The sequence below is a fragment of the Podarcis erhardii genome (genome assembly GCF_964252035.2).
Source record: "Podarcis erhardii genome assembly, chromosome: 7".
NCBI lineage: Eukaryota > Metazoa > Chordata > Lepidosauria > Squamata > Lacertidae > Podarcis > Podarcis erhardii.
In genome coordinates, this window is record NC_138511.1 from 27,411,872 (window position 1) to 27,430,354 (window position 18,483).

General features: G+C 48.1%; 2 long non-coding RNA genes across 2 annotated transcripts in view; one reads left to right on the forward strand and one right to left on the reverse strand.

Annotated features, from left to right (window-relative positions):
• The window catches only part of LOC309347120, an 85,027-nt gene that overhangs the window by 62,710 nt on the left and 3,834 nt on the right, over positions 1 to 18,483 (reverse strand). The window lies entirely within an intron of this gene.
• LOC309347114 lies at positions 567 to 10,450 on the forward strand. The gene is made up of 3 exons (XR_014158863.1): positions 567 to 690; positions 1,282 to 1,407; positions 10,375 to 10,450. It is a non-coding gene; the product is annotated as an uncharacterized lncRNA (long non-coding RNA).

Consider the following 18,483-nt stretch of genomic DNA (forward strand, 5'->3'; position numbering starts at 1 on the left):
CATTTCTGTGCGCTGCTCTGGTTCGCCAGAAGTGGCTTAGTCATGCTGGCCACATGACCCAGAAGCTGTACGCCTTCTCCCTCAGCCAATAAAGCAAGATGAGCGCTGCAACCCCAGAGTCGGCCACGACTGGACCTAATGGTTAGGGGTCTCTTTACCTTAAACAAAGTGAAAACTCATGGATGGCTATTCAAAATAAAAGTTAGAAAGCAGCTGTGAATCAAAGCAGCCATCATCAAACCCTGTACCACTTGCTATGATGAACCAAAGTGCAGGAGAAGACCAGGCCAGTAAATTTAGTGGTGAGTAAATTGTCCAGGGATATTTTTCTTTTCATCCTGGCAAAGGCCAGGCAAAAATATTTCAGGGACTCTCATATCCTACCAAGGACAATTTTCACATCTGCATGCACCCTTTTCTGGCCTGGGGTTTTGGCTGCTGTTCAGTTTCCAGAACGGACAGCAGTGATGGACACAACATCGCTCTGTCTGTGAATCACCCACTTGCCCGTGAATCTTGGTGGGTTAACCAAGCTGTTGCAGACGTTGGGTCTGTCTCTATTTTGCAGGAGGGATTCCGGAGCATTCCGTAACTTGCGGTTTACACAGTTGAAGTGGATTAAAGTGCTCTGTTGCCTTGGTGCAACAAATCTGCCACAAAAAACTGGATCTCCGTCCCTCTATATGTCAGGTAGTCACCATCTTTTCAGCACCTATTGAAAGCCTTCCTTTTTTCAACAAGCCTTTTTTAGGGGCAGTTTCCCTCCCAGTCTGCATCTGTATTGGATTCAAACTCGTTTTTTGCTAATGAAATGGTTGCAATTGATGTTTAAACAGGATGTTGTGGCTGTTGTTATTGTTGAATCACTTTGATATATTTTATAGGAATAAAATCATGAATGGAATGAAATAAGGAGTACAGTGGTACCTCAGGTTAAGAACTTAATTCGTTCTGGAGGACCGTTCTTAACCTGAAACTGTTCTTAACCTGAGGTACCACTTTAGCCAATGGGGCCTCCCGCTGCTGCCGTGTGATTTCTGTTCTCATCCTGAAGCAAAGTTCTTAACCCGAGGTACCATTTCTGGGTTAGTGGAGTCTGTAACCTACTCTGAGCTGAATAAAGAGCATAAAATCCACACTCGACTCCCGAGTATATTTCACCAGAGTATCCAAAACCTGATGGAGAGTTGAATGCAGTTTAGCACAAAATCTCTCTCTCTCTCTCTCTCTCTCTCCCTCCCTCCCTCCCTCCCTCTCTCTGCTTCTCCTTTTAATAAGCAGGGCTTGGTGCTAAGGTTGCAGATGTGCAAAGGTGCTGAAGCCCCTCCGCGCAAAGCAGTGATATCTTTTCGCAGAAGTGCAGGAAGCGGAGGAGGGAGGTGGGCTTTGGTGTGGGCTGCACTTTGTGTGTTGCAGGTCCTGAAGGAAGAGCTCTGCCTGTCCCTTTTCACCCTGCGGCTGCAGTCCTGTGCACCAGGAGACTTGCCAACCTCGCTCACTCATCAGTCCTCATTAGCACTCCATCCCAAATGAGTTTGCTTGCTCCAGACCCTTTCCTGGCCTCCTTATGAGTCATGGTTAGAAACTGGAATTTTGCTCCTTCACTTGAGTGACAGGAAGGCAGGCACGGCTGGGCGAGGAAGTGACTCACTCTCCCTTCTGCCTACACAGATTTTCAATGGATCATTTCTGGTAGGACTACCAGAATGGTTTCGTTTTTCAGATAATCCCCTAGTCCCAATTCTACTTGACTAGATGATCCTCAAGGGTCCCTTCCAATTCTGCGGTTCTATGAAGTATACCTGCGGAATGAAAAGAATGTGGCGTTTAAACTTTTAATGGATGCTGAAAATGTGGGAGAAGAAATGAACCAGCTCCTTTTGAGCTGAGGACATGGGTGGTGCTGTATCTGCTTTCAGGGCTGCTTCTTCCTAGAGAAGCATTTTAGAGATGCTCCCTTCAGCAAGAGGAAAATCTAAGCCAAAATGGCCCTGTTGAGCAGGGAGACCTCATGCAGCGTTCTGAGAGGCTGTTGGGGACAGCCTGCTTCATAGCGCCAAAGTCTTAGACCAGGATCCCTAAGGTCAGTTTCTGCACCTGAAATTCAACAGAAGACCCAGCAAGAAAGAGCCAGACTGGCAGACCCAGAGACTTCGCGGCTGCTGAGGTTGCCTGAAATATACTTGAGTCGAGTGTGGATTTCATGCTCTTTATTCAGCTCAGAGTAGTGAGGAGTGGAAGTTCCCCCGAAATGTCTGCTTTATATACATTATTTACACAATGGGCCCCACGTGATTGGCTAATTCTGGGATTCTCCTGTAGGCCAATTAGGTTGCGGATTCACTTCCACCCGGAGTTGGATTGGGTGGCTCCTGCGGACCAATCAGACTGCTGCATTCTGGATCCTATTGTTCCAGGACCAATCAGACTGCTGCATTCTGAATCCTATTGTTCTAGGACCAATCAGACTGCTGCATTTTGGATCCTATTCAACTCAGTACATAACATTGCCTTTCTTCCCCCTCCTGTGCCTGAGTGTACACACACTTCCCAGTTGCCTTACTAAGGGAGGCCCTCACGTTTAGCCGGAGGCCATAAGCTTCCAAAGGATGCCTGAAAGCTGGAGAAGGGGGTGGATCCTTCCTCCTCTTCCATATTAGGCAAACTTGGCTGCTTGGGAGACATTGACTGGGCATCTGAGTCACCAAGCCGTATATGACGTGATGCAGGAGACCTGATCTTACATTCGCTCTGCAGCCACCGCGAAAGGGATCAGGCTGGTTTAAGGCGGGAGGTTGCGGCTTTCTAATTTTAGCAATGTTTGCTTTAGAGTAAGGAGCTGATGATTCCCACTGGCATTCGGTACCCGCTCGGGGGCTGAGTCAGACCCATGCAGAACAACATTTGACCCAGTAAAAAGATACACGGCGCCGTTGCCAAGAGCTGCGTCTCCATGTCACCACAGGCCGTTTGCGTCTGAGTCATCCCGGAGCAAAGATGAGTTTCAAGGCTGGGTGCCGCTAGCTCAGGAGAAACGGCTCCAGGCAAAGGAGAAGGATTCTCCTGGGAAGCATAAAAGGCAACGTTGACAGGATAGAAATAAGCACATCAGAAGAGCCCTGCAGGATCTGCCCAGTGTCCCATCTAGTCCTGTTCTCACAGTGGACAGGCAGATGTGCCTCTTCTTGGAAGCCCCACAAGCTGGACCAGAGCATAAGAGCCCTCTCTCCTCCTCTGGCTTCCGGCCATTGGTATGCAGAAGCACTCTGAGCTCATAGAAAAGTTGAGTGACCAACCATAAGGGTTGTAGGCAGGGCATGGAACATTGCAGAACTGCCTCAGGGAACTCTTCAAATCCGTCAACTCAGAGAGAAGAAGATGAGTTTGGATTTGATATCCTGCTTTATCACTACCCTAAGGAGTCTCAAAGCGGCTAACATTCTCCTTTCCCTTCTTCCCCCACAACAAACACTCTGTGAGGTGAATGGAGCTGAGAGACTTCAGAGAAGTGTGACTAGCCCAAGGTCACCCAGCAGCTGCATGTGGAGGAGCAGAGACTCAATCCCGGTTCACCAGATTACGAGTCCATTGCTCCTAACCACTACACCACGCTGGTGTCAGCTGACAGAGAGGTTTTTTCTTTTTCAATTTTTTTCTGAAGAGGGAAGGGTTGGGGGAGATGGAAATTGCAGGGTATGGGTGCTTTAAACCACATATCCAAAGTCATTTTACGACTTTATGGCCAGAATATGCATCATGTATAACTTGGTTTACCACAGAGGTTTTCACGTCTTAATATAAAAAAGGGGCTCATCTCGCTTTCAGGCCGAGGGAGCCAGAATTTGTCCACAGACAGCTTTTCAGGTCATGTGGCCAGCATGACTAACCCGCTACTGGTGCAATGGGACACCGTGACGGAAACCAAAGCGCACAGAAATGCTGTTTGCCTTCCCGCCGCAGTGGCATGCTTTTGAACTGCTAGGTTGGCAGGAATGTCTTAATATACCATCGACCATTGATACCATAAACCATAAATGTCCTTCTGGACCGTCTAGAGGAGTTGGGAGCTGGGGGCACTGTTATGTAGTACATCCACTCCTTCCTCGTGGGCCGTGTCCAGAAAGTGGTGTCGGGTTGTGTGTGAGAGTGTTTGGACCCCTGGGCACTCACTTATGGGGTGCCTTCGGGCTCTGTCCTCTCCCCCATGCTTTTCAACATGCTGCTGATCATTGGGGGTTTGGGCTGGGTGTTCACCAATATGTGGATGATACCTGTTGTGATGTGGGGTTTGTGATTTCAGCTCTCTTGACATAATATGCTGGAGACAGTTCTCTAGTAACACTTCTTTATTAAAGCAACAAGACTGAGACCTGAGGAGGGGAGAGCTACATTTATAGGGACAGGGAACTAGCTAGAAAGGATACATTTTGGAGGGAACAATATCAGGCAATCACAGTCCTGCCTTTTGGAGGAAACCAATAAGACAGAGGATTCAAATACAGCAGCTTAAATGAACCAATAGTAGCTGTACCCTCTGGAACCAAAAGGCAGTTACTTTACCCTAATGCAAATACAGACAATAATAATACAGATATAAAATCCTTTGACTCAATACACAACAATACCCAGATCTACCTCTTGTTTAAATCAGAACCGGTGAAGGAGGTGGACGTCTTGTGTGGGTGTCTGGAAGCAGAGGGGGGTGCATACAGTGGCAGAGCAACATGCTGCAGCCCCTGGAGCAGAGAACAGGCAGGGACATGGCTCGCGTGCATCCCGGGGGCATGTCGTGTTGCCCGCGGGGTCGTGTCATGCATCCGGGGATGTGGGGCATGCAGCGCGTGTCCCGGGCGGGGGGGGAGGCCGCGATGGCACCCTTTCCCCAAATGGTCCCGGGGCGGTACACTCCCCCGCCCCCCTTCATACGCCAGTGGGTGGATGGCCATTAATGGATTGAGGCTGAATCCCAACACAGAAGTACTATTTCTGGGGGGGAGGCAGATGTAGGGAATTCCCTGATCCTGAATGGGGTAAATGTGCTCCTAAAAGACCAGGTGCACTCGCCAAAACCAATAAAAGCAGAAACCATCACCCATTTAGTGTGTGTTTAGGAGGGTAAAAATAACCAGCTCAGATAATAAATTCGAAAGTTTCCCCCACCCCGGCACGAACACTCCCTGCATCTTTGTCTCTCAAACATAAGATGCTTTCTTCTGCCAACGTAAGTCAGTTTTGAGAGTGGGGGCCACAGACAGAGAGGCTGTGACTGAGCCGAACAGCAGTTTGCTGCATGCGACGAAAGACAAGAGTGGCCTCAAAACCATGCCGAAAATCTTGGTTCAGTCCCATTAACTACAAACCCCCAAATTTGGGATCCTCTGCAAACCTGTGCCAAATTTTGGCAGGTTCCCCCCCCCGAGCAAAAACCCTGCATTTTGCAGCACCCCACAAACTGAGCAATTGATCAAACGTGGGGTTTTCGCTGCAAAAAAAAGATGCAACCCCCCTCCCTGCAAAACTTTGGCACAGGTTTGGAGGAGATTCCAAATTATGTGGTTCGTAGTTAATTTGCCGCCTTGGCTCTGCTGTGGCCAAGCTTCGAAATCTTGCACCCGTTGCCAAGAGCTGGGTGATGACGCCAGGGCAGCATCTGGGCTAGACTCTGAAACGCTGAGAAGGTGGTTCCAATTAGATGCCTTTAGGAAGCAGGTGTGAGTCCTGAGCCAAACAGGAATTGGTTTCTCAATTCCCCTCCTGCCCCTGGAGCAGTTTGGGGTGTTTAATAGTCACTTGATCCAACAGTCCCACCCTTTGTCAAGAGGAAATGGCCTTCCTCCTCCAGTCAAGGCTTCTAGTGTTTAAGTCTGTGATGCCACAAGAAATCCCTGCAACAAGGGCAAAAGAAGAAACAGGTTATGGAGTGGTACAATATGAGAGAGAGAGAGAGAGAGAGAGAGAGAGAGCGCTCTAGTCTCCTAGCTTTCAGCCTTGCTGTGGCCTTTGAATGAAAGTTTTCTGCTGGGCATCAGGGCTTTTTCACACTAATTTTCCTTCACATTTTCTAGGCACAGGCCTATGCTTTCCAGTCATATCTGAGCACTTTCCTCCCTGCCTGCTTTCCCCACAAAAACAAAAAAACCACTCTTTAATGCTCTCAGCAATCTGTGGAAAATGTGAATTGCCATTTGTTCCGATTCAGCACTAAAGATCGGGTTTTCCTGGAGAAAGCAGGGTGGGTGGGAAAAAGCACTCGGACACAGACTGGGAAAGTGTTAAGTGTGGACAAGCCCTCAGTGTCTCATAAAGGTAAAGGTAAAGGTACCCCTGCCCGTATGGGCCAGTCGTGTCCGACTCTGAGGTTGCGCACCCATCTCGCTTAAGAGGCCGGGGGCCAGCGCTATCCGAAGACACTTCCGGGTCACATGGCCAGCATGACAAGCTGCATCTGGCGAGCCAGCGCAGCACACGGAAACGCCGTTTACCTTCCCGCTAGTAAGCGGTCCCTATTTATCTACTTGCACCCGGGGGTGCTTTCGAACTGCTAGGTTGGCAGGGGCTGGGACCGAGCAACGGGAGCGCACCCCGCCGCGGGGATTCGAACCGCCGACCTGACGATCGGCAAGTCCTAGGCGCTGAGGTTTTACCCACAGCGCCACCCGTGTCCCTTAAGAGGTACTTAAAACAAAACCTAAATTATTTTTAGAAATCTGCAGCTGGGCCTCACCCTCTCTCCCCTTTTCTCCCTTTCTGTCTCCCAAGCTGTCAAAACATAGGGCCCTTCCGGACTGGGCTCTTCTCACAGGTTTTTTCTGCAACAGGTTCTTGGCACAAGGATAGATATTATTCTGCTTTCTTTGTCGCTCCGCTCTGCTTCCGGACTGCTGTCGCATAATTGCTGTCTGGGGAGGCTGCAGTGGGGGACTAAAAGAAACCCTAGAATACTGGTGGTATGAAAAGTTGGGCAATTTCAGCAGGAAGTCTATGCACTGATTGGAAATGAAGGAGTGTGACTGCCCCAATACCTTTGGCAGGGGTCAACAGTATTCAAAGCAGGTTCTAGTTCAGGGGTTGGACTAGATGACACTTGTGACCCCTTCCAACATTACAACTATGATTCTACTATCATGACTGTGCAATGAAAATGCTGTCCAGAGGGGCCCTTTGGGTGTAGGAGCCTTCAAGCCAAGACTTGGGCTATTTTATCATTATGTTACCATGTGAAGTGTCATGGACACTGATGAGCAACATAGGATTAGCATAGCTGCTGCTGCCACCTCTACTACTACTACTAGTAAACAATAAGGGATGTGGGTGGCGCTGTGATCTAAACCACTGGGCCTCTTGGGCTTGCTGATCAAAAGGTTGGCGATTCGAATCCTCGTGGCAGGCTGAGCTCCCATTGCTCTGTCCCAGCTCCTGCCAACCCAGCAGTTTGAAAGCACGCCAGTGCAAGTAGATAAATAGATACCGCTGTGGCGGGAAAGTAAATGGCATTTTCGTGCACTCTAGTTTCCGTCACAGTGTTCCGTTGCACCAGAAGCAGTCTAGTCCTGCTGGCCACATGACCCAGAAAGCTGTCTGTGGACAAATGCTGGCTCCCTCGGCCTGAAAGCGAGATGAGCGCTTTACGTTTCCCTTTTAGTAAACAATAAACAATAATAATAATTCAAACTTTAATCAGCTTAACTATATAAACTAAAGTGCTGTAGATTATTCTGGTTATGGTGCCTTATGGTTTTGGTGTCTTTGGGGAACGAAAAATAAAATATTTAAGATGATTCTTTCCTCACTTCTAGCAGTAAGGCGTGGGAGCCAACTACTAGGGGCCAAGATCCCTTCGGCCACCCCAATAAAATGTCGTCCCCCCCAAAGTTGATGGGCATTGCTGTTCAAATGGTTTGTGTGTGCCATGTCATGTAACTGATTGCATGGAGCAAGGCTTACATTGCAATATTTTATTCAAGTTGGCACCCCAGCAGGGAGGGAACGCTTTTGTTTATTATCCCACATTTTGTTCAGCATCCTGCAAAGGCCCCCCATACTGAGATCCTGGTAATACGCAAAGATTTAAATGTAGCTTCTTGAATAATCAACCAGTTATCCCATCAGTTAATTGATTAGTCAACAATAGTAGGTGCAATCCCATTGAACTCAATGGGACTCTTACTGCCGCTGAGCAGACATGTGTAGGATTGCACTGTAAGTAGGTGAAGCCCCTTTGGGTCGGAGACAGTTTAACAGCCAGGATCCCCTTATGGCTGGGCTTATGAAAGTGCCCCTGCATGGCTAACCCACTTGCCAGGTGATTGTGAGTACAGGATCAGAGATGGGAAACTGGCTGTGCTATTGTCGGGCTGATGGGAGTTGGAGTCCAATGCCATCTGGTACTCTACCCCCTGATACAGAGCATAGCTGTCAATGTTTCCCTTTTTTTAAGGGAAATTCCCTTATTCCGAATAGGATTCCTCACAAGAAAAGGGAAAAGTTGACAGCTATGATACAGAGGGATGAGTTCATCTTCTAGCAACCTGGGAGGGAACACTGTTTATGGTGGGGCTGGGGCTGTGTGCTTTACACACATGCCCCCCCCCCGCATTCACCTGGAGGAGACACCAGCCCCAGAGTTTCCTGGCTTTGTGTTCGAGTTGTAAGGAAGGGGGCCGCTGACCTCGGCAGCGGCTGGCACTGCAGGTTTGCACGTAGACCTTGCCCTTTGCCAAACGTCAGAGAGGCAATTCTGCCAGCACGAGCCTCCTGTGAACCAGAAGGGATTGGCGGGCCTAGGACTTTGCTCCTGACATGGTGGGAAGTGTCAGGCTTTGACAAAGGAGATTTTGAGGGAGGTGGAGCAGCACATTCTCAGAAACGCTTTGTGTTTGTTTGGTTGTGGTTTTTTTTAAAAAATACTACCTTATTTTCTCCCTTTTTTATTAGTTTTCTTTGTTATGCAACTTAACGGAAGCACTTCTTGCTACTTGTTTAGTTTTGTTGTGTTTTGTTTCACCATTTTTTACTGCATTTCTGTACCGCACTTTGGGCCAGAAAGAAGCATGCAAAATAATTTTTTTCAGAGGCAGCAAATGTCTCTTGAGTGAGTTGAGTGAGATGCCAAGCAAGGCGGGTCCTGGGGAGTGTGCATGTTTTTTGGGGGGTGAGATTGAGCCCTAAGCCCAGCATCTGTGAAAGTTATTATGTCTACTAGCTAGCAAAATTCTCACGGACCCTCCGAGTGTCCCTATTTTCCAGGGACAGTCCTGGATTTACAGAAGCTGTCCCGGTTTCTGATTTGATCCCATAATGTCCGGCTTTTCCTTAGGACGTTCCTATTTCCATCAGAGAAATGTTGGAGGGTATGGAGATATGCAACCTGCCCCCAACCGAAGCCAAGGAGATTAGTAACCATACAACCTTAGAAGACATCTAAAGGCAGCCCTATATAGAGAAGCTTTTTAATGTTTAATGTTTTATTGTGTTTTTATGTATGTTGGAAGCCACCCAGGTTAGCTGGGGCAACCCACTCAAACGGGTGGGGTATTATTTATTTATTTATTTATTTATTTATTTATTTATTTATTTATAATTATTTATGGTGTCCCTATTTTCACTGGAGAAATGTTGGAGGGTATGAAGTGTTAGGAGCTCATCCTACACTCCAGTAGGACCCTGGCAGAGACACATGCCCGACTGGCATGTTCTCTCCCTCCTGGTCTTTTGTTCGGGAGCTTCAAAAGCTTTCTTCTGCCCAAACATCACAGTGACTGATGCCAACAGACACTTGCACACTTAGGGATACGCAGAGTCTTCGCAGTTTGCATGACAGACCTCAGCAACTCAGCCTTTTGGCTAATCTAATTTATTTACATATAAACCATACATGGAGCACTGCAACATGGCTCCCTCTCTCTCTAGCATCAGACAGCAAAGAGAAAAAACAAAGGACAATAGTCCCACTGCATGGAACACAGTAACACAAACATCCTGTTTCCACTCTGTGGAGTCAAAACATATACCGTCATGTGATAGACAACAATTCCATGACTGCAATCACGGAGCAGGAATTCTAACATGAAGACACCTGCCAGCAACAGTGCCTACCCTTCATACCAGAGAAGAAGGCCATAGCTCAGTGGTGGTAGAATATTTGCCTTTCATACGGAAGATCCTAGGTTCAACCTCCAGGCAGCATCTTCTGGTAGGGCTGGGAGAGATTCCCTGTCTGAAACCCTGGAGAGTCACTGCTAGTTCACAAAGCTGTCTATCCCTGGCAGCCTGCTGTTGGGGGGGGGGGATCAGATTCCCTGATGCCTGTCAGTTTCCATGAACAATAAGACAGAGCTGAAGAGGGCTTACCTTCTCTGTTTGGTGTGCTTCTAGGATGATGAGGAGAGTCCGCCAGTATTGGGGACTCACCTTGTCCTCACTTTCAGAGAGGAGGAAAGAGGAGGAAGTGTCCTGCTGGTGTTGCCCCATATTAAGTGGGCCAAGGTAAGTGTGTGTGTGTGTGTGTGTGTGTGTGTAAGTGAAAGACCCATTCATTCATTCAATTGATATACCACCCTTTATGAAGAGATTCCAGAGCAGCGTCAGGGCTGGATTTAGGTTTGATGAGGCCCTAAGCTACTGAAGGTAATGGGGCCCTTTATATGTCCCTCTGTGTCAACAACAAATTTTCACTGTTTTTTGTGTTGAATATATGCTATATGGTAATTTATGGACCTAACAGGTATCTAAAGCCATTTGCACATGTTGCCATGCACCCAGTCCATGCAGAATGTAGGCACCCTACGTATAGAAACGAGCAAACCAGTGATATTTTAGGGAGCAGGCTAGCAGGCAGGGCCCATTACTTACATCATGGGAGCCTACACAACAGAAAACACTGTTGCTTTATGTAGGTTTTATTTTATTTGTTTTTTATCTTATATTTTGGAAATGTACATCCAGGTGTTTTTTCCCTTTAATTTTTTGGGGCGCCCTAAGCTATAGCTTGTTTAGCTTATACGTAAATCTGGCACTGTAGCGTATAACATTAAAAACACGCTACAGAACATCAATGATAAAAACATAATAAAAACACACTGACAGCCTAAGAAAAAAATTAGTCAGCATCATAGCAATCCTCTCTGCCCCACACTTTCACAGACCACAGATGACTTAATAGCCATAAGCCTGGGTAAAGAGGAATGCTATTGCCTGGCGCTGAAAGACATGTAGTGATGGCACCAGACGAGCCTCTCTGGGGAGAGCATTCCACAATTGGGGAGCCACCACAGAAAGGTATCTGCAGCTGGGTCCTTGGTCTCTATCAACCTAGAACCACCCAATAAGCATGAAAGGGTTGCTTTTAAAGCCTCTCTATGCTCTGAAGCGAGGGACGTGGGTGGCGCTGTGGTCTAAACCACAGAGCCTAGGGCTTGCCAATCAGAAGGTCAGTGGCTTGAATCCCTGCAACAGGGTGAGCTCCCGTTGCTCGGTCCATGCTCCTGCCAACCTAGCAGTTTGAAAGCATGTCAAAAGTGCAAGTAGATAAATCGTTACCACTCTGGCGGGAAGGTAAATGGCATTTCCATGCGCTGCTCTGGTTTGCCAGAAGCGGCTTAGTCATGCTGGCCACATGACCCGGAAGCTGTCTGTGGACAAACGCCGGCTCCCTCGGTCTATAGAGTGAGATGAGCGCTGCAACCCCAGAGTTGTCTGCGACTGGACCTAATGGTAAGGGGTACCTTTACCTTTATGCTCTGAAGCTAAGCATTTGGGAATGTGGAAACCAGAAGGGTGGTTTCAGTTCCAAGAGAATGGTGCGCAAGTTCTATTATGTACAACGGAACTTTGGGTAATGCACAGATTAAGTCCCTCCAAAAGAAGATATGGTGGTCCCTCAAATGATTTGCACAGAGAATAGCAGATGTAACTGAAAGGCAGATCTGCATTGATCACTGCATTGCGTCCTTAATTATTATTGTTGCAGAAGTATAAGGTTATCTTAGAAGGGGCGTGGCTACGACTATCCTGATGCAAACCTGCACTTCTGAATTTGCCACTCAACCAATGCCTGCATGGAGACATCCTCCCCCGTAGCTTCTATTGTGTTGGCTGACCCATTGAGAAGAGGAACTCTGGGGCTGCTCTCTTCAGTCATAGAAGGGACGTTGCCGGCAGGTAGCGTGCAAGCCATGGGGTCAACTAGAAGGGAAGGCAAGGGATGGGACCCCTGCAATTTGGGTTTTCTCCTGAGGCATTCAAATGTCTTGGGCTGCCAGCCCTGAAGGTGAAAGCGTGAAGGCTTTGGGGAGTCTTCTATTTTACACAAACACACAGATTTCGCAAGAGACTTTTTTTAGGGAGGGAAGTTAAGCAGACAGAGGGAAAATATCCTTGACAGCCTTCTTTTTTAGTCTAGCCCAACCTGAAATACAGGATTTCCTGGCCAGGGGCCTCCTGTGTGGAGGTTGTGTAAGCCACACATCACAGGTGCTGCTGTTGCAGCTGCCTTCAGTTAACTCCTTCAGTTCCTCCGGCCTGGCACCTCATGGCCTCCCTCCTCTCACCAAGGGAGAACAAGACATGCCTTAGCACTCTCTGAGGCTGGCCAGACTCTCTCAGGGCCAATCCTTCTAGGTAGGCTGATGGTTTTGTTGCTGCAATCCCACAGCCGGTCATATGGAGCCACCATAGTCTTTAGAGCAGTGTTTCACGAACGTGAGTTTGCTGCTGTTTTTGTACTACAGTTCTGATCATCCCTGACCACTGTTCCTGCGAATGATGGGAGCTGTAGTCCAAAAACAGCTGGAGACCCAAGTTTGGGAAACACTGATCTAGTGCTTGAGGTCAGAGCCTCAGAGCTTGGCTCTGGGATATAGCCTGCTGCTGTCCAGAAGGCCAACCAGGCTTGCATCACTTAAGACCAGGCTAGATGATGTAGGTATGTTACATGAGTCTCTCTCCTTAGCACCCATACAGCTGGGTTCTTGGCACAACAGTAGCAGCACAGCCTCAGTGGGGAACCTGCAGCTCTTCCTATGATGCTGGACTTCAGTTCCCAGCAGCCCCCAGCCAGCATGGCTAATGGTTAGGGGTGAGTTTTGGAGTTCTAGTCCAGCAATATCTGCAGATGCAAAAGGCAAGCAGAACTTCTGAGGTGCAGCTGCGTGTCTCCAGGTAGGGATGCAGACCAGAGGCGCCAGCTACTCCAGAGGACTGGGGGAGCCCGGTGCAACATCACACACACACACACACACAACATCGTGCAAAATCCTGGTGTTATAAGGTGCCAGAGGGCAGGAGATGAATGCCCTCTGAAAATCGAGGGGGCCTGACCCCTCCCAAAAATACATTCAGGGGGCCAAAACTGCCTCAGCCCCTATGATGCAAACAGTTCTTCAAATAACCCAGCCCCAAGCTGCTTATGGCCTTCAAAGTCAAACCTGCAATTTAATAGGGCCTGGATGTCCACTGGTAAGCAGCACAACTGGAGCAGTATTGGTGTGACAGTTCCTGTGCACTCAGTTCCAGCAAGCACCTGTGCAGCCACGTTCTGCACCAGCTGAAGTCTGCATCTGTAGCAGCACAACCGGACGCCCCCAGCTGCCACAGCTGCAACAAAACCTGTCCCTCCCGTATCAGTCCCTACAGCCACAGCAGGTACTGCAACCTTAGGAGCCAACTTCAAGGGGCCGAGGGGTCTTTGCCCCCCCCCAATAAAATATTTTAGGGGACCAGCCCCTCCCCTAATGATGGGCATTGCCATTCAAATGGTGTGTGTGCACCGCATCATGTGATTAATTATGTGGGGTAGTGCTTACCTGCCTGCCCCCCCAAATATTTTATTCAAGTTGACACCCCTGGCTGCAACCTTCCAATGGTTTGACTTCACCCCAATGGCCCACTCCTCCATAATATCCCAAGAAAAGATGGATGCAAACTAGTTTAGATGATGTAAAGGACCCATGACCATTAGGTTCAGTCATGGCCAACTCTGGGGTTGCGGCGCTCGTCTCACTTTATTGGCCGAGGGAGCCAGCGTACAGCTTCCGGGTCATGTGGCCAGCATGACTAAGCCGCTTCTGGTGAACCAGAGCAGCACACAGAAATGCCGTTTACCTTCCCGCTGGAGCGGTACCTATTTATCTACTTGCACATGGTGTGCTTTCGAACTGCTAGGTTGGCAGGAGCAGGGACCAAGCAACGGGAGCTCACCACGTCGTGGGGATTCGAACCGCCGACCTTCTGATCGGCAAGCCCTAGGCTCTGTGGTTTAACCCACAGCGCCACCCGTGTCCCTAGATGATGAGGATGAACTAAATTCATAGACCTTTTCACAGGATAAAGCCATCAAATCAGTGAACAAGATATGATCTGAACCAAACATAGAGACAATTAAGGCTAGGTCCACCTTTTGGATTCCTCCCTGATTTCATTCATTCTCAGGGTCATTTTGTACGTTCCCAGTAATAAATTACTCTTGACATTCCCATGGATTCTATCAAGGGTTCCATGTCTAGATTCCTCCCTGGTCTGGGCACATTGGAGATTATGTTTTGGCTGCAAATGATGGGCCACCTTCTCCTTCCTGCCCCCTTGTTCCTTGCCCCAGTTTCAGCAGCACAGGAGTCAGGGTCTGACTCTCTCCCTTGTCCATAAACAGATCTGCCATTGTATTCCTGGAGTCTGCTCTTTCCCTCCTAAACCTCCCAACAAGAAACATCTCTCGCGGTTCAGAGAGTCTGGTTCTCCTTCGGCCACAGGGGGGAAAAGTACATTTGGTTTTTAACGACTTCGTTTTTCCAGAGGCTGGCTGCACGACGAAAGAAATGAAATATGTCTCGTGCAATTCAAAAATGTTCAGGGGCGAGGGAAGCCCCTCGACAAGATCTGTTTCGGCAGCCAGACATCTGTAAATGCTGCCAGTCGGGCAGCCGCAGGACCCGGGAGCATCTCCCCTGCATGTCCTCTGGTGCCTCGGAGACAGGATGCAGCAGAGCAGGGCCAAGAAGCCCCTGATTGTTGGGATGAATTATGGACCCTTTGGCTTCGCAAGGGAACCTTCTGTCTGCGGCTGAGGCTCCCCAGAGTCACAGAGGTGGATGCTGGATTTAACATCTCCTGCCTCTGCTCAACCGTGGCAAGGAACCTCCCAGCGTTATCTGCAAGGAAAGGAAGGAGCCTGGGAATGTGTCAGAAAGGGACAAAGTGCAGCACTGGGTTCAGAATCCCTTTCCCATCCGCTCTCTTGACAGCTGAGGATGAATTCATCACATCCTTCCAGAAACAGACCTGGATGCCGCGTTCCCACTCCACCGTAGCCAGCTGAAAACTCTTAAAAGTCAAACAGCACCGGCTAGTTGCTCTGTTTACCTTCCTATCTTTGTTTGTTTAAGAGAATTATATCCTGCCCATCAGTATTTCTCTTCTCGGGGAATTAAACAGTTGACAATCAGTGCTTTTCTTCTAGGGAAAAAAGGTGCTGGTATTGCATACCATTCAGTACCCCCCAGAAAAAAAGCACTGAACAAAATAATAATAATTTTAAAAATTCAATGAGAAATCAATGAGACTGGCGTGCATGGCAGCCATCTGTGAGCGATTTCTGCAGCACTTCCAGGAGAAAGTTGCTCCAGTCTGCAGCACCTTGGGTGATGCAGGGCTTGCAAATCCAGTGTCTAAAGTAGCACCTTCACGTACTTGATGGGATGGATTTCAGTTCATGCAGCTTGGTGATGTGAACAGGGCACTTGCAATGATAGGACCATTATTATTATTATTATTATTATTATTATTATTATTATTATTATTATTATTTCAACTTATACACCATCCTATACATGGAGGTCTCAGGGCAGTTCACAACAAGACCACAACATATAAAATCAAACCAAATGCAATAACCCAGTATCATCCCCCCCCACACACAAAAAAGCCACATTCTAAAAGGGTGTTGGATGTCAATAAGATCCACCAAAGGCTTGGTTAAAAAGGAACGTTTTTGCCTGGTGCCAAAAGGTGTATAATGAAAGCGCCAGGCAAACTTCCCTGGGGAGAGCATTCCACAGATGGGGAGCCACTACAGAGAAGGCCCGTTCTCATGTTGCCACCCTCTGGACATCTCGAGGAGGAGGCACACGAAGGAGGGCCTCAGAAAATGATCTCAGGGTCTGGGTAGGTTCATATGGGAAGAGGCGGTCCTTGAGGTATTGCGGTCCTGAGCCATTTAAGGCTTTATAGGTCAAAACCAGCACTTTGAATTGGGCCCGGAAACTAATTGGTAGCCAGTGCAGTTAGACCAGGATTGGTGTAATAGGCTCAAACCGTCTTGCTCTAGTGACTACCTCCTTGCCGTCTTAATTCCTGTCCATCCTGGCTGGCGAATGACAGTCCAGGGGACAGGGGACAATTGACTGGGTGGGTCCAGAGTGTGGTAAACACATGATGAAGTGAATCCCCTGCCCTTAAACAGGTGGTAGTGTATGTACTCCTGCAGAAGCCCACCTTGGATCTTGCAGCTGCTAACAACTGCTACCTGGTCACAAATACCCTGTTCTTGAGCAGGTTGGTGGAGAGCAGTGGCAGAGCAGATTCATTTCAACCTGGGTTCAGGCTTGATTTTGGAACTAAATCCAACTTGGTCGACCTGTGACTCTGCTTCTGCCTCTCATTCTCATCCAGACTTCTTTTTGTGTCGCATTGCCTGGCACAGGTCCATGCTTTAAAACGCTCTGTCCAAGCACTTTCCCCACTTCTTTGCCCTGGCAATTTCTGCACAGAAACCTGTTCTTTAGTGCTCAATCAGAACAGATGGCAATCCATGGAAGATACGAATTGCCATTTGTTCCGATTCAGTGGCAAAGAGGCAAGTTTTCCTGGGGAAAGCAGGGGGCAGGGAGCTCTCAGACACAGAGCTTTAAAGCAGAGGCCTGTGCCTAGAAAACACAGGGCAAAAGTTGGGTGCAGATGCACTCTACTTTAGCGCTCATATCTGCCAAGAGCTATTCGTTCAGTACTGTGGACCAGCTAAAATCAGACAGGCCCCATCCCTGTTGAACTGCAGGTGCTTGATGAAGAAGACCTTTCCATTTCAGCAGGAGTCATTTTTAAAGAATACTCTGCCTATTTATTGAGTGTGTGTGTGTGTGTGTGTGTGTGTGTGTGTGTTAATCTGTGATTTCTAATACACCGCTTTATTTTGATTGATGGGTTGCTTTTATTGATTGTTACATTAACTGCTTCATGTCCATCAGTTATGACACTTTTAGGAGGAATTTCAAAACATCCCTGTTTACTGAGGCATTTGATTGCTGAAAGATATGTCCCTGGATTTCCATGCTCCTTACACCACCTGGCACTTGGATTTGTGGTTTTGCAGATGGGTGGCAAAACACACTTTGGGACAGCTGCTGAAAGGGCCTGCTGTTCCTTTTAGGGACTGGTATTCTTTCAAAACAAGGACTCCCAGTCACTGTGTCTGCTTCTCACCCACTTCCACTCAGAGTGTATATATTCATAAATAAACCAATGTTAAGAAAACACCCCGAGTGTCCAATACGTTCCCTTCAACAGGAAGCAGCTTCTGCTAAAGGCTGCCCCTGAAATGTCGCACTACAGGGAAGTACAAAACCAATGCTTATAAATCCATCATCTGCTGCCAAAGAAGCAAGCATATTTTAGCATGAATCTCTTTCTTTTATTAACATAGTTTATTTTCATACCACCTTTCAGTTATAGCTCCAAAGGGAGAAGGCAATTAAAATGAAGAGGATGATATGATAACCAACTGGATAGCTCAGCTGGTTAGAGCATGGTGCTGATAACACCAAGGTTGCATGTTTGATCCCCACATGGGACAGCTGCATATTCCTGCATTCCAGGGGGATTAGACTAGATCAGTGTTTCCCAACTTGAGTCTCCAGCTGTTTTTAGACTACAACCCCTATCATCCCTGACCACTGGTCCAGATAGCTAGGGATGATGGGAGTTGTAGGCTAAAAGCAGCTGGAGACCCAAGTTTGGGAAACCCTAGATGATCCTCAAGGTCCCTTCCAACTCTGCAGTTCTGTGATTCTATGGTAAGAGGCAATACAAGAAATGCTGTAAAACAGTCAATTTTATGCCTTCAATATATTTTGGACAACAACAGCTCTCATCAGCCCTAAAAGTAAGAGGCCCTTAGGTAAAGGTAAAGGGACCCCTGACCATTAGGTCCAGTTGTGGCTGACTCTGGGGTTGTGGCGCTCATCTCGCTATATTGGCCAGCATGACTAAGCCGCTTTTGGCGAACCAGAGCAGTGCACGGAAACGCCATTTACCTTCCCGCTGGAGCGGTACCTATTTATCTACTTGCACTTTGACGTGCTTTCGAACTGCTAGGTTGGCAGGAGCAGGGACCGAGCAACGGGAGCTCACCCTGTCGCGGGGATTCGAACCGCCGACCTACTGATCTGCAAGTCCTAAGCTCTGTGGTTTAACCCACAGCGCCACCCGCATCCCAAG